The sequence below is a fragment of the Sciurus carolinensis genome, chromosome 4, assembly GCF_902686445.1.
Source record: "Sciurus carolinensis chromosome 4, mSciCar1.2, whole genome shotgun sequence".
Classification (NCBI taxonomy): Eukaryota; Metazoa; Chordata; class Mammalia; order Rodentia; family Sciuridae; genus Sciurus; species Sciurus carolinensis.
The window spans coordinates 146,581,779-146,595,496 of record NC_062216.1 but is presented as its reverse complement, the minus strand read 5'-3'; the positions used below and the strand labels follow the sequence as shown (position 1 = coordinate 146,595,496).

Here is a 13,718-nt window from a genome sequence, read left to right as displayed (position 1 = left end):
GCTCAGATTGGCCATGTGCCTCCATGCTGATTGAGACAGAAGGGGAAGTCTTCTGGTGGCTCAAGAAGATTTTTAGGACTTTCAGTCTTAAACATAGTTGTGTGAAAATGCCAAGCGGAATTCTGGAGGCAGAGTTACAGATTCTAACCTCAAGTGAAGAACAAAACATGAAACTTGTACCCATTTCCAGATACCTCATTAAACATTATCCCTATGATTTAAGAAACTATTCTGTTTTCTATGACTTGCAGTAAAAAAAAAAAAAAAAAGAATATACATAAGAACATCTACCTTTTCATCCAGATAATACATTTAAGTACATTATCTGGAGTTTAGAATTTTCTTTAAATTCTTTTCCCAGTGCTACCTCTGTAACTTGAAATTAGAGTCAGTACTTTTGATTATCTTGTCCAAAAAGGGAAGCTAGTAAAGAGATCAATAGATGACCACGTTATATCCCTCCAAGAACACACTGGTAACCATCCATTTTCATAAGTCTGGTTCTAACAATTCTTAAGTTCCATAAGTCTGATTAGGAAGGGAAGAATTTACTTGTGATCATTCACAAAATGGAAAGGTATGTATTTGATTTCATTAAAGTTTTCTGGTGAACACAGAGGACAATGCTCAGTTCAGGTTGTCATTTGATCCACTTCATTGGTGATGCTGATTAGTGGGTGATACAGAAATTTAGAGAGAAATGGTAAGAGAGCATGGGAGGGAGAGAAGATGCAGACACTGGGAACCAACTTATGACCCTGGTTTAATGGCTGGAAACCTTTAGCGTGAAGAAGAGAAGATGCGGTGAATGTAAGAACTACTAGTTAGATTCTTGTAGGTTCAAGGATCAGGGATCCATTTGGTTTACTTCAGGCAAAGCAGGAAGTTTTAGAAGAATATACATAAAAATAAGGAAGGCAAGATCTTGATTTCGGCAACCCAGAAACAGTGATGGAAGCTCGTGCGAAAGTGTTGAGTTGTAGTCTAGGTGGGCCTAACTGAGTCTAGAACTGAGATCCAACACAAGAGATCACTGAAAATTATTAGAGTCCATCAAAATTACAGTTACCCTGGTTACTGTTCCACCCACCCAGCAGCAGAACTCCGCTTCTCGTGCTCCACTATCAACATGACTTGGCTCTTTTTGACTCTGATTTGCTAACATTGCTGTCTAACTGAACTCTCCCCATTTTTCCAGACCAGAGAATCTCATAATGAATCCAGTCACCAACATCCCTTGTAAGGCAAACGCTTGTGCTGGGTCTCCCCATAGGCAGCAGCCTATAGCAAGCCAGAAGGAGCACATGGAACATGGCCACTTAGAAATAAGGACCTGTGTGGCGTCCCCACCTGCCCAACTGTAAAATTCCTGTACAAGAACTAGTTGACCTAGGTATTTGAAAGGCTGCCATGTAGAAACTCTGGACATCAAAAATACTATTCCAATAGGCAGAAGGAGGGTAGAGATTATAGAAATGTAGACTTTAACCAAACATAAGGAAGACTTTCAAGCATTTGGAACTATCTGAAAGCAGAATGGACCTCTTCAGAGGTCAAGGGCAGCTCATTCCTGGTGATGATTTAGGAGAGGCTAGATTACCACCTGGCAAGGAAATTATGACTTGGAAGAGAAGATAGAATATTTGTGATCATCATCTACACTGTTTCTGGGAGCCTGAGGCTTACATCTGCTCAACTGGTAAATGTAAAAGAAATTCTAGGACTAGAGGAGACTCACAAGTCAACAATAGGGTGGAAGAATTTTGATCCTCAAGAGACTCCAGATGTCAGGCTCTGACTCTTCCCTAAGGCAGATATTTGGTCAAAGTTAGGCTTCAAGGGTCACTAGCACTCCAAAGGGACTCAGGAAAGTTGCAAACCCAATTCATCTCTAGGGTAAATAGAAGAGAGTAGCAATTCTCAGTTTTTGTCATTGTTTTGATGTAGGCGTTGAAGATCCCACATCTTCGTGAGAGAAAGAGAAACAGAGAGAGAGAGAGAGAACATGACTTCTCACATTGTAATTTATCACATGAATTAGATAGTCACCTAATGACAAAGGCTGATGGTTTCAAGAAGGGAAATAAGAAGGAATAACCAGGAACAACTAGTTACACTCATTGTTAGTAATGGCTTGGATCCTCTCCTGTGGGGCAGTGCTTGGAGGGAATGAAAGAAAGTGGAAAATGAAGATGAGAAAGAAAGAGAGGGATGACCCTAATTGGACACCTGCTCTAGATAGCTCTATAGTAAATACCTGAACTCTAAGAATCTCACATCTACTTTGGGTGATGGATGAATAATGACCCATGTGATTCTATGAAAGCAGCATACTTGTGACATTAACATTAACCATTTCACAGGAAAAGAGGGAACATATAACTTGCATTAATTCCTGTTTATTTTTTATACTCAATCAACCTGAAGCTCCAATGTTAATCTAAAGTTGTAGTTTTCTTACAGTGTGGCTGACTCATGCAAAGTTACTTATAAATATTTGAATTCACCAGTGCTATTTGGAAATTACTGCAAGTGTCATAATGGTGAATAATTCAGTTCTTAGCACTTTGAAAGGATGTGTTGAGAAGGATTTTACTACAGAATTCTGAGGTAAAAGTCTTAAAAGAACCTTTGGACCAGGTGTGGTAGTGTACACTTGTAATCCCAGTGACTTGGGAGGTTAAGGCGGGAGGATCACAAGTAAGAGGACAGCCTCTACAACCTAGCTAGATGATCAGCAACTCAGTGAGACCCTGTCTCAAAATATAAAACATAAAAAAGGACTATGTGACTCAGTGGTAAAAGTGTTCATGGATTCAATCCCCAGTAATACCAGAGAGAGAGAGAGAGAGAGAGAGAGAGAGAGAGAGAGAGAGAGAGAGAGAGAGAGAGAGAGATAAGAAAATAACCTTTGGAATGCAAGTTCCAGTGAGGGAACTGGTGAGTAATCTTTGTTCATTTCATAAGTGTCCTGAATGTAGGTCAAAGTAACCAGTGTGCTGCTCCAGAGCCAGGGTTTACAGGAAATCTGGGTGGGGTTAAAGAAAAAGGAAAAGCCAGTTGTGAGAAAGCATTGGAATTAAAATTAAAAAAAAAAAAAAAAAAAAAAGACAACTCAGTACATTGGCATTCTTTATTTTTATTTTATTTTATTTTTTTTTTGCAATGCTGGGGTTTGGACCCAGAGCCTCATACATGGCAGGCAAATGCCCTACCCCTGAGCTCCACCCCAGCCCTGAGTCTTGCCATTCGTATCCTTGCCTTGGTGCTCTGCCTGTGCCGCTGCCCTGGTCCTCCACACTTCACCGCAGAAGAGGAAGGGACTCTACTCAGGAGCCCTTCCTTGCTCTGGGACAGGTAACCAGAGACACAGAGGAGGCTGATGCCCGGCCAGTTTCAGTGTCACATAGTGGAAGACATTCTGATCACTACTCCACCTCTCCCCATCGTGTAGCCAGCACGAATGGAAGGAACCCTAGAAGCCATCGGGACGAGTCCAGAAGAGTCCAAGCCAGCAGGACAGTCCTGTATCCCTTGAGTCGTGGTTGGTTGAGGGGTAGTCTGACCAGAGTGGGTGCAATACAAACACCTTCTTCCCCTGTGGTAAAAGGCGGAGCCTTAGACACTGTCCTTACAGCATCCCGAAATCCCAATAGAAAGTCACTCTGCAGACAGAGCTGACACAGAATGGAGAACTAAGTCCAGCCCTGGTGAGCCCCACCTGAGGCAGGACCCCCTTTTAGGCGGTTCCCTTGCCTGTGCTATAGGATCTTGCAGCCCTGGAGAACAAAAGCGTCACTGGGTGTTACATGACAGTTGTTAATTGGGAACGTGTTCCATAGTCAAAAATGTTTGCAAAGTACTGAAAGAAGCAACATGAGACAGGCTATTTCAGAGCCATTTATAAACTAAAGTGTGTTATAAATTCCCCCAAAGGAGCTACAGATTTGTTCAATCCAAGAACCACCTGAGTATTTTTGGTTTTGTTTTCATTTGTTTTATGGGGACATATTAGTATTTTGAGGAACACAGTTTAGGAAGCTACACTGAGTCGTTATCAGGTATTTTATACCTTAGTGTGTGAAGCATCAAGAGAGAAAAATAGTTCACGGCGGGCATGGAATGAGAGAGGGAAGCAACCAAGAAGCAGAATGTCCTCTCTCCCAGGTTCACCTGAGAGCTCTGGAACCCAGAGGCCTGGTTTAGAGGGCGGTTTGTCATGGTGACTGTGAACCAAATCACCTCTGGGACTCCCAGGAGCTCAGCCACGCTCTACTTCAGCAAGTCTGAAGGATCACACAAATTATATGCATACACATATATCAGATGTAGGTAAATAAGTCATTTATATAACAAACTTACCTATGTCATATATGTGTATGGATATCTACTATCTATAGACATAGATATTTGTAATTTGTTTTATGGAGGTCATGAGCATTTCCATTTTAATTGTAAAATGACTCTTACTTCCAAGATACACATGGAAGTTCTCTACTTTTTACTTTTTACTTTGAAATACTTTCAAGCATACAGAAAAGATTTTAAAAATGATACAGAGAAACCATCATGTACCTTTTACCCAGGTTCCCACATTGCTAGCATTCTGCCATGTTTGCTCTATAATTATCTATCTATCTATCTATCTATCTACCTACCTACCTACCTACCTACCTACAATTGAAGGTTGGAGACCTGATACTCTAGACCCACTAGAAATATCAATGTGAATTTCCTAAAAAACAAGGGCATTCTCCTACACAACCGCAGTTCAGCTATCGAAGGCAGGAATTGACATTTATATTATCACCATCTAATGTCACTATGTAAGCCACACCTCCCATTCAAATTCACCTGTTGTTCCAACATGATTCATCCATCTTTCTTTGACTTCTATGGCCTTAATTTTTCTTTTTTGTCCATGCCAGTTATTTTGTAGAATCTCCCTCAGTTTGGGTTTGTGTGAAGTTTCTTTATGATCGATATGTGTATGTGTCCAGAAATAGCAAAGAATCTATGCCATGTTCCTCTCAGGGTGTTATATCAGAGAAAATATTGTGTTGATTTGTCCCATTATCACTGATTTTCACTTTGATCTCTGGTCACAGTCAGACAGGTATACTTAAAACACTAAACTGAAGGTTAAATGCCACCATTCCAAATATGAAAGTTGTTTTTCTCTAGCCCTACACGAGAAGATGAAAAAAGAATACAGGGTGAAAAGAACAGTCCACGAAAGAGCATTACTGTAGGCAACCAGATTTTCTCAGTTTAATAATTTCCTTGTTTCTGAAGAGGAAGAAAAATATGATTTTTTTCCTCATCTAATAGAAAAGGGTGTGCTATGGTCAACACATTCAGGAAGTATCGAGTTTACTGTTAAACAGATTATAAAACATGTTTATGCAATATCAAACCGTGGGTTTATTCTAGGTCATGTCTACTTCTTAGTCAGATATCCATTCACATGAATCAATTTTAACCTCCAAACTTATCTGGTATAATCCAAACATTAATAGTGCATAAGCAGCAAGTAGATCAGAGAAATGCCAACTTAGTGCTGGAAATCTGAATTCTGGAGAAGCTGTTTCAAAGGGAAGCGGCACATTGTGGAAACAAGGCAGATGGCCTCCTGCAGAACACTCAGAATCCCTGTGGGAGTGGCAGTGCCAGAGACCATACAGCAGGGACCTGGGGCATCAATCTGGTTATAGGAGAGATGGCCAAGGACTGAATAAAAACTACATCATAGATGGCACACCACTGAAATGTAAATAGTGTATAACATGCCAATAAAAGTAGCAAAAGTCTCTAAATATGATCTTACATCCACTTGTAGACCACTAAGACACTGTCAATTATATGTATTTCAGAATATTGTTGTTTTACTTGCAGTAAATGGTCTAAACCATTCTGGTCAACAGACAATCATGAGGTTCTTCCTGGTAAATTTTGGTAGTCTCCTCTAACAGAACGGTAAGTGGTATTTGATCTAAACCAGTTGAATGTGTCATGAACCACACAAGTTTCAGATCAGATAGGTTCAACATATGAATGATGTCAGCAAGCAGGCAGCACAGCAGACGTTATGACTCTGGACAGCTCCCTTCCTGCTGCATAAGCACCTTACAGGAAAGACACAGCCAGAGGCGGACTAGTTCATGTACGCCCAGCAGGATTTTGTAGGCAATATATGAGTTGGATCAAGCACGGAGAACCTCCAGAGTAGAAGCACCCAGAACTAAGAGACCTCAGACCTGAGTGGGTACGGGCTGTTGAAATTAGCCAATTTGTGTCCTGGCCCATAAAAGGGCAGGAAAGTCCTCTCATCACTGCTAACTCACCCATAAAACATTTCTGACCTTTCTCTTGTGTGTACATGTGTGTGGTACCAGGGACTGAACTCAGAGGTACTCTACCACTGAGCTCCATCCCCAGTCCCTTAAAAAAAAAAAAAAAATTGACACAGGGTCTCACTAAATTGCTGAGATTGGCCTAGAACTTGCCATTTTCCTTTCTCAGCCTCCCAAGTAACCGGGATTACAGGCATGCATCCCCCTGCCTGGCCTACTTCTAACATTTCTTTATGCTAACTAACTGCTCTCAGGTGTCGATTTATGTAAGGATAGTCCATATGTGTAGTAATCAAGTGTAAGAAGTGGATTTCTATTTTGTCACTTTATATGCTGATTAATCACAGCTTGAGTTGTTGATTAGAGTTAATGCCTACCCATATTTTTTTTTTGTACCAGAGATTTAACCCAGAGGTGCTCAATCACTGAGCCACATCCCTAGCCCTTATTTTTATTTATTTATTTATTTATTTATTTATCTATCTATTTATTTATTTATTTGAGACAGTGTCTCCCTAAGAGGCCGACTTTAAACTTGTGATCCTCCTGCCTCAGCCTCCCAAGCTGCTGGGATTACGGGTGTGTGCCATGAGGCCTGGCAATGCCTACACTTTTAAACTAAATCATCACTTTTAGTTAAATTGTCACATAGGTAAAATATGGAATTATTTTTGCCAGGGTGGCTTTAGTGGTAATGGTCTGGTGCCATGGCATTACCAGGGCATTACCAGATGGAGGCAGTGCACAAGGCAGGCCACAAGGCATCCAAGAGTCATCGAAACCTAAAGGAACCTGCAGCACAGAACACTGAGCAGGTTCATGATGATGTTGTCTCATTAAAAATTTCTTATTTTACATATTATAGAAAAATCAGAAAATTAGTCAATAGAGAGAATGGACAATTTGTAATCCATCCTGGCAAAAATGACCAGTTTTAAACATGTAGATACTTATGAATAAATATGAGTGTACAATTGTTTTTACAAACATGGGGACTTTCTTCTTCTTCCAAATGTATGATCAATTGCTTTTGATTATCAATGTATATGCTAAATACAATGGAAAGGTCGCACTGATTAATAAATTGATTAACTGAATTTTTCTAACTTCTTGCTTTTACAAAACATCCTGCCAGTGAACAAGACAAAGTTCCTTAATCAAGAAAAATTCCCCGATGCTGTGTTGCCGAGTGAGAGTTCATGCCTATTTTCCTTCCCTTGTCCTTAAGTAATACCTGTTCATCTCCTTCGATCTTCTCTGTGACCACATCACATTTCCCTAGTCGATTCATTCTTCCACTCTTTCAGGCTTCCCACTCTCAGCTGACGGCATTGCTTCATATTTCTGTGAGAAAAATTGACGTCAATGGAAATTTCCACCAGCACTCCTGCCCACCTTGCAGTGTCTGCCGCCGTACACCCCGCCTCCCTTCTCTGGAGGTGGAAGGAACTGGCCTCCCCCTTCTCCCTGGCTCCAATTCATCTCCCTCGCCTACCCAAGGACATTGCTCCAGCAAGTCTCTTTTCTTCCACACCATCGCTTTCTTCCTCTGTTTCCCGTGGATCATTCTCACCAGCATATGAACAACTCTTATTTTTCCCATCTTTATAAATAAGTAGACAAGACCCTTTTCTTGGCCCCATTTCCACTTTCACTACAGGTTCATTTCTTTCTGCAGCAAAATTCTAGGAGTCTTCATTTGCTGTTTCCCTGTTCTTCCTGTTCTTTGTTAAATACACTCCTATCAGACTGTCACCTGCACATTCCACCAACACTGTTTTTGTGGAGGTCACCAATGACCTCCTGGTTCCTACAGCTAACAGATGACCTTCAGTTGATCTTGAAGAGTCAATCAGCAGCAGCAGACAGGGCTTTCAATTCCTCTTCCTGATTTTTTTTTTTTTTCACTAGGCTGCATAACACCATCAGTTTGTGGTCGTCCTTCTCAGCATCCGTTGCTGGTTCCTCCTCAACTCCATGGCTTTAACTCCAGAGAGCTCCAGAGGCAGGTTCTGACACCACTTGGCTGTTAGAACTCTGTATTTCAGTTTTCTCATCTGGGCTCATGGCTTTAATATCATAGATGTGTTGACAAACTCTCCAGGTCAGCCTCCTTCTCTGCCATTCTTTTTCCTGTATTCACATCTATTTTTGGTGGGGTCATTCTATACATAGTTTTTAAACCTGCTTTAAAATTTTAAAAATATTTTTAGATCTTAACAGACTTTTTTATTATATTCGTTTATTTATATGTGGTGCTGAGAATCAAACCCAATGCCTCACACGTGCTAGGCAAGTGCTCTACCACTAAGCTACAACCCCAGTCCTTAAATTTTTTGATATGCATATAATTTAGACTTTGAATACATACCCAACTCTCCAAATAGTCTTTCAAAAATACCATGTTACTTCTTGCTGACAGTGTATGAGAGTAAATTTTTTCCTTTTCTTCACAAACCTTGGTCTTATCAGATTTGTTCTGTATGTAATCTAATTAATATATCATGTTTGAATCTGATGTTGAAGTCTTTGTTAGCAGACTTTACTTTCTGGGCTTCTTCCCAATTCTGCTGTCACATTAATCACTTATCAATATACACATGCATCTCTTCTGTGCTAACAAAGGTAAAGATTCAAGGAACGAAAACCTCTCTTTCTTAAAAAAACTGCCAAACAGTTTCCCAAACTTGAGAAGCCATCTTGTTAAAAATTAGCAATCCTAATGGTTTGATTTAGGATCTGCCAATCAGCCAAATGTGAACACAAGCCATTATTGGCAGTTGGATACCTCAAGGACTGTCATAAAGTGTTATACCACCTATAATCAACTGGTTATACGTTCCATGATTCCCAAGGACACCATTTACATAAGCTACAAGGAGAAGTCACCCCCTCGAGTTGTGCAGTGTGGCAGTCCCCAAAAATGTCTGACTGGATTAATTCCATTTTAGGAATTTTTTCTAAGATATTTTCTTTCTCTGACTCTGTTCTTTTCCCTCCAGATTTATTAAGCATTTGTCTAAGAAAAGAAGATTATGGTGACAGTCAAATTTTTACAATTCTCCTTTTTGTTCTCCTCTGTGGTGAACAAAGAGATACAAGCGAGTCATTCGTTCTAGTAAAATGACCAAACATTTCTCTCAAGTGAGTTTACTGACAGTTCTGCAGAGAAAGCTTGGAAGGAAAGAAAACAGCTGAGCTCTGAAACCCATCACATCTTTGGTGGGACATTGAGTCATCTCTTCAGACCCTTATGCCTCCTCTCCTGCTTCATCTCATCATTCTCTCAACTCAAACACTTGAATCCCAAGCTGTATCCGATGGCCTTATGTATTTGAATCCAATCTTTCCTCATGATTAGAAGAATTTTTCAAACTCTTATTTTAAACTGGATAACCTCATTCTTCCAAGCAAGGAATACAGCAAACCCCTACACAACTGTTAACAGACAAGTCAATGCAGAGCTGTTCTGAAGGCCTCTTGGAAACAGACCCGGAAGACCTGGCTCCTCTCCCCTTTCCCTCCCATCCTCGCCCTGCCTCTGTGAGGTTCTCCTGGAGGTGAGAGTGCGGCCCTGGCCTCAGGTGCAAAGTTTACGGGAGAGGGAGCCAAAAAACTGAGGTAAAGATAAAGAATATTTTAATGCATTATTTTAAACAATCAGAATTAATGGGAAAAAAATCCATGATAAATGAAATGTTAAATAAAAGGCAGAATTGGCACTAGTATCTCCCTGAGTCATATTGAAGCCTGAGCCAACAGAAAGGTCTCAGCTAGGCTGACACTCTTTGCTGGGATAATATTCTTTATCTTGATTGCTGAACTTTTGGTGTCACTGGGCTCCCTGTAGGTGCCTCACCCTCCTAATCCTAGTCCTGGCCATCACCATGTCCTCTCCATTCATCACCTTACATTGCTATACAGGTGATTATTGCTCATTGTTCATTCCTTCATAGAATGAATGGTCCCTGAGGGAAAGGATCGTGTCATGCTCATCTTTGTATCTCAAACACACTAAGCATGTAGCAGGCACTTAAACTCTTCTTAAGAAAATAAAAGTATCAGACCAGAAGCCATTAAATGTGGATCCATCCAGCTGGCTTAACCTTCACCTAGCCTCGTGACCTTGGGCAGATTGGAATTCCTCTGATTTTAGCTTGCTGATCTGTGAAATGAGACTGAGCAATTTTCAGTGTCTTTTCTTTGTCTATATAGTTCATTCATCTATAAAAGTTCAAGTCTCTCCACATGTTCCCTGCCTGGTGGTTGATGGTATCAACAAGGCCCGTGCAAGGTGCTGGTATTTTGCAACAGATCAGAGAACTGCATACAATAAAACTATGGAGTTATCTATGAAATGTACTCTTGACCAGATAATTGCTTTGAAGTTACATTTTGCTGGGACTGTACTTCAAAATTCATTTAGGGAATAATCTCTCTAGCAATCTTGTCCTGATTGAGAAATTCAGGCATCGTCCTTTAATTATCTAAACATATGTTAAGAAATGCCTTCATTGCTTAGAGTTCCATTCGTGTTGGCCTATTGTCTTCAAAGGTGGGAAAAGGCCATTGAAGTCTGGGAAAGCATTTCAGTCTTTCCCAACATCCCTTGTGTGATGGAGGGAGAGGAGAAGTCAAGCAAGAGTGGTGCAGTTCATTGCAGGTACAGAAACAAGTGTCCATGGAGTACACACTGTCCATCTGTGTGTGACTTTCCATGGGAAGAGCAGCATATGAGACAGTTTCTGTCATTGGTAAGTTTTCAAGGTGCTGCCAGGAGAAAAGAGATGAGTAAAGAGTCACCACAAGTAGGTTATGTAGTCAACATCCAAGATGGTGGGGATAGGGAGTCAGCATAGAAGGAGAAATGAAATTACCTCAGGTACCTACTGTGTGAGGACTTGAGAAACTTGAGTAATTTTATTTTTGTTTGTTTGTTTGTTTATTTATTTATTTATTTATTTATTTATTTTTGGTACCAAGAATTGAACCCAGGGGTGCTTCACCACTGGACCACATACACCCCCTACCCCTTTGTATTTTTTATTTTGAGACAGGGTCTCACAAGTTACTTAGGGCCTCACTAAGTTGCTGAAGCTGACTTTGAATTTGTGATCCTTCAGCCTCTGGAGTTGCTGGGAATACAGGCACACCAGTATGCCCGGCTTGAATAATCTTTATAGTTACCTTTGGAGTTAATTATTAATACCTCAGGTTGAAGAGGACATACAGGCTTGGAGTACAAGTCACTCAGAAAGTACTATTTGCTTTCCCAAAGTATTTGCATCCAAGTTTTTCTAAGATGTTCGAAATTGATTACTCGACTGGGGTACTGTGAAATTTAGCTGAATAAGGAAATACTGCTTGCCCTATTTCATCCTCAGTAACGAAACCTTGGGTTTAAGTGGCTTTTATTTAACCATCTCATCCAGGTTGTTTACTTATTAGGATACTCCCGGGGTTTGGCAATACTAGCTGAGGAAATTAAAACAGGTCAATAGTTTCATTTTCATACTCATATTATTTAGGCCCTTCCTTTGGGTCATTAGAAGCAAAGATCCCAATCTTTTATTTGGTAATTCTAAAAGCTTTGGGCTCATTGACCACAGTTCCCCACCTACCTTTATACTCCAAGGTTTTCTTTTTCCCAGAGGCAGGCTGGAGCCTGGCTGTTTCCATTAAGGAAGGTGCAGGTGGAAAGCTGCCTTCTGTTGTTTTAAAGCCATAACCTTGAAATGACAGCTTGGGAGTAGCAAAGCCTGCAAAACTTGCTCAGTGCTTCTTTTCTGTCTTTTTTTGTTTGAATTTACCCTATCTTTGTTGTTCTATCTCTCCTCCCTACTGCACTCTGACCCCAGGCAGTGGGGAGATTGGGATTTATCCAGGCATGAAAGATGGCAATTTGGCAGCCTTGGAATGTGGAGGAGGTCTGTTTACCTAGGGGCCAAATATGAGGCTAGAAACTGCACACATATCCACCCTCGACCTCAATCTCAGGAGTTCATACTTCTCATTGTGAAGCACAGGATTCAACAAAGCTCTCAAAGTCATGAGGCATTGGCCTATTGCACATTAAATATCTCCCCTTGCAAAGTCAGATAAAAATAAGGAAAGATCACAAATCACCCAGCATTGGCAACTTTTTGTTTTGTTTTTGTGGTACTAGGAATTGAACCCAGGGTCTCATGCATGGTAGGTAAGCTTGACCACTGAGCTACATAGCCAGTTCAGTATTGGCAACGTTTGAGGTAACAACTACATTTATATAAAGTACAACCACACTAATTTAAGATCTTAGTTTTTTGAGAAGGTACAGGGGATTGAACCCAGGATCACTTAAACACTGAGCTACATTCCCAGTCCCTTTTATATTTTATTTTGAGACAGGGTCTCACTGAGTTGTTAGGACCTCACTAAATTGCTGAGGCTGGTCCCAAACTTGCAATCCTCCTGCCTCAGCCTCCTGAGTCACTGGTATTACAGGCATGTGCCATGATGCCCAGCTAAAGATCTTAATTTTTTTAAAATGATTACTTTGTTTCCGTAAGATGACTAGAACTTCCATTCCATACTTGCATAGTGACTTTTTAAAATCATCCAATGAAATCTTAATAGAAATAATGGTGCAACATTTTTTGAAGGCAAAATTTATGTTATCACAATAAAGGCTAAGAATATGAAATAGTAGAAGGATGGTATGTAATGGGGACTTATGGGATTTCTGAATGCATGCTTCAAATGGCTGCTCCACATAGAACCTGCATGTTGTCCTGGGTCCATCCTGACAGCTGACAAAAGGTTTGCAGCTGAGAGCATGGCACATTTTTCCATGGCTTCACTGGTGGTCAGTGTGGCCAGGGGCACACTGGGCAGTGAGTTGGCAATGGATTTCCCAGGATAATGGAATACACTCTTGGAAAAATTGCTGGGAACTACAAGAGACCCATGGGGAAGAAGGCAAAGTAAGATGAAAACATGGTCTCTGGAAGAGCTTCCAATCCAATCATAGGAAAAGAACCCAAATTCAGAGAACTTCTCATCAAGTGAAAACTACTCACATACCCAAGCATAAGATGGCATATAGGACAATCTCATCTGTTTCTGGCCAACTCTACCTACCACCAGTACCATCTATGTCTCCTCTACTTTCCTCTATATGCCCAAGTTTTAGTCTTCCCAGAAAATTCAGCTCTGGCATCAGCTTTTCCAGGAAGCCTTCTGACACCCCAGAGAATGAATTCATTGCTCTTATCACATTTATTGGGATGTTTTTGCATGTGAACTCTGACTTCCATCAGGGCAATGACTAGGGTTTACTCACTGGTGTGGCCTTAGCACCAAGCCCAATGTCAGGCACAAGTACAC

The 13,718-nt window shown here is 40.7% G+C and overlaps 1 long non-coding RNA gene across 1 annotated transcript; it reads right to left on the bottom strand.

Annotated features, from left to right (window-relative positions):
- Positions 1–3,247: 3,247 nt before the first annotated feature.
- On the bottom strand, positions 3,248–12,128 carry LOC124981995 (uncharacterized). Its single transcript, XR_007108155.1, has 3 exons — positions 11,975–12,128; positions 7,588–7,697; positions 3,248–3,598 (listed from the first exon to the last, which is right to left on the bottom strand). It is a non-coding gene; the product is annotated as an uncharacterized LOC124981995 (long non-coding RNA).
- Positions 12,129–13,718: the final 1,590 nt, after the last annotated feature.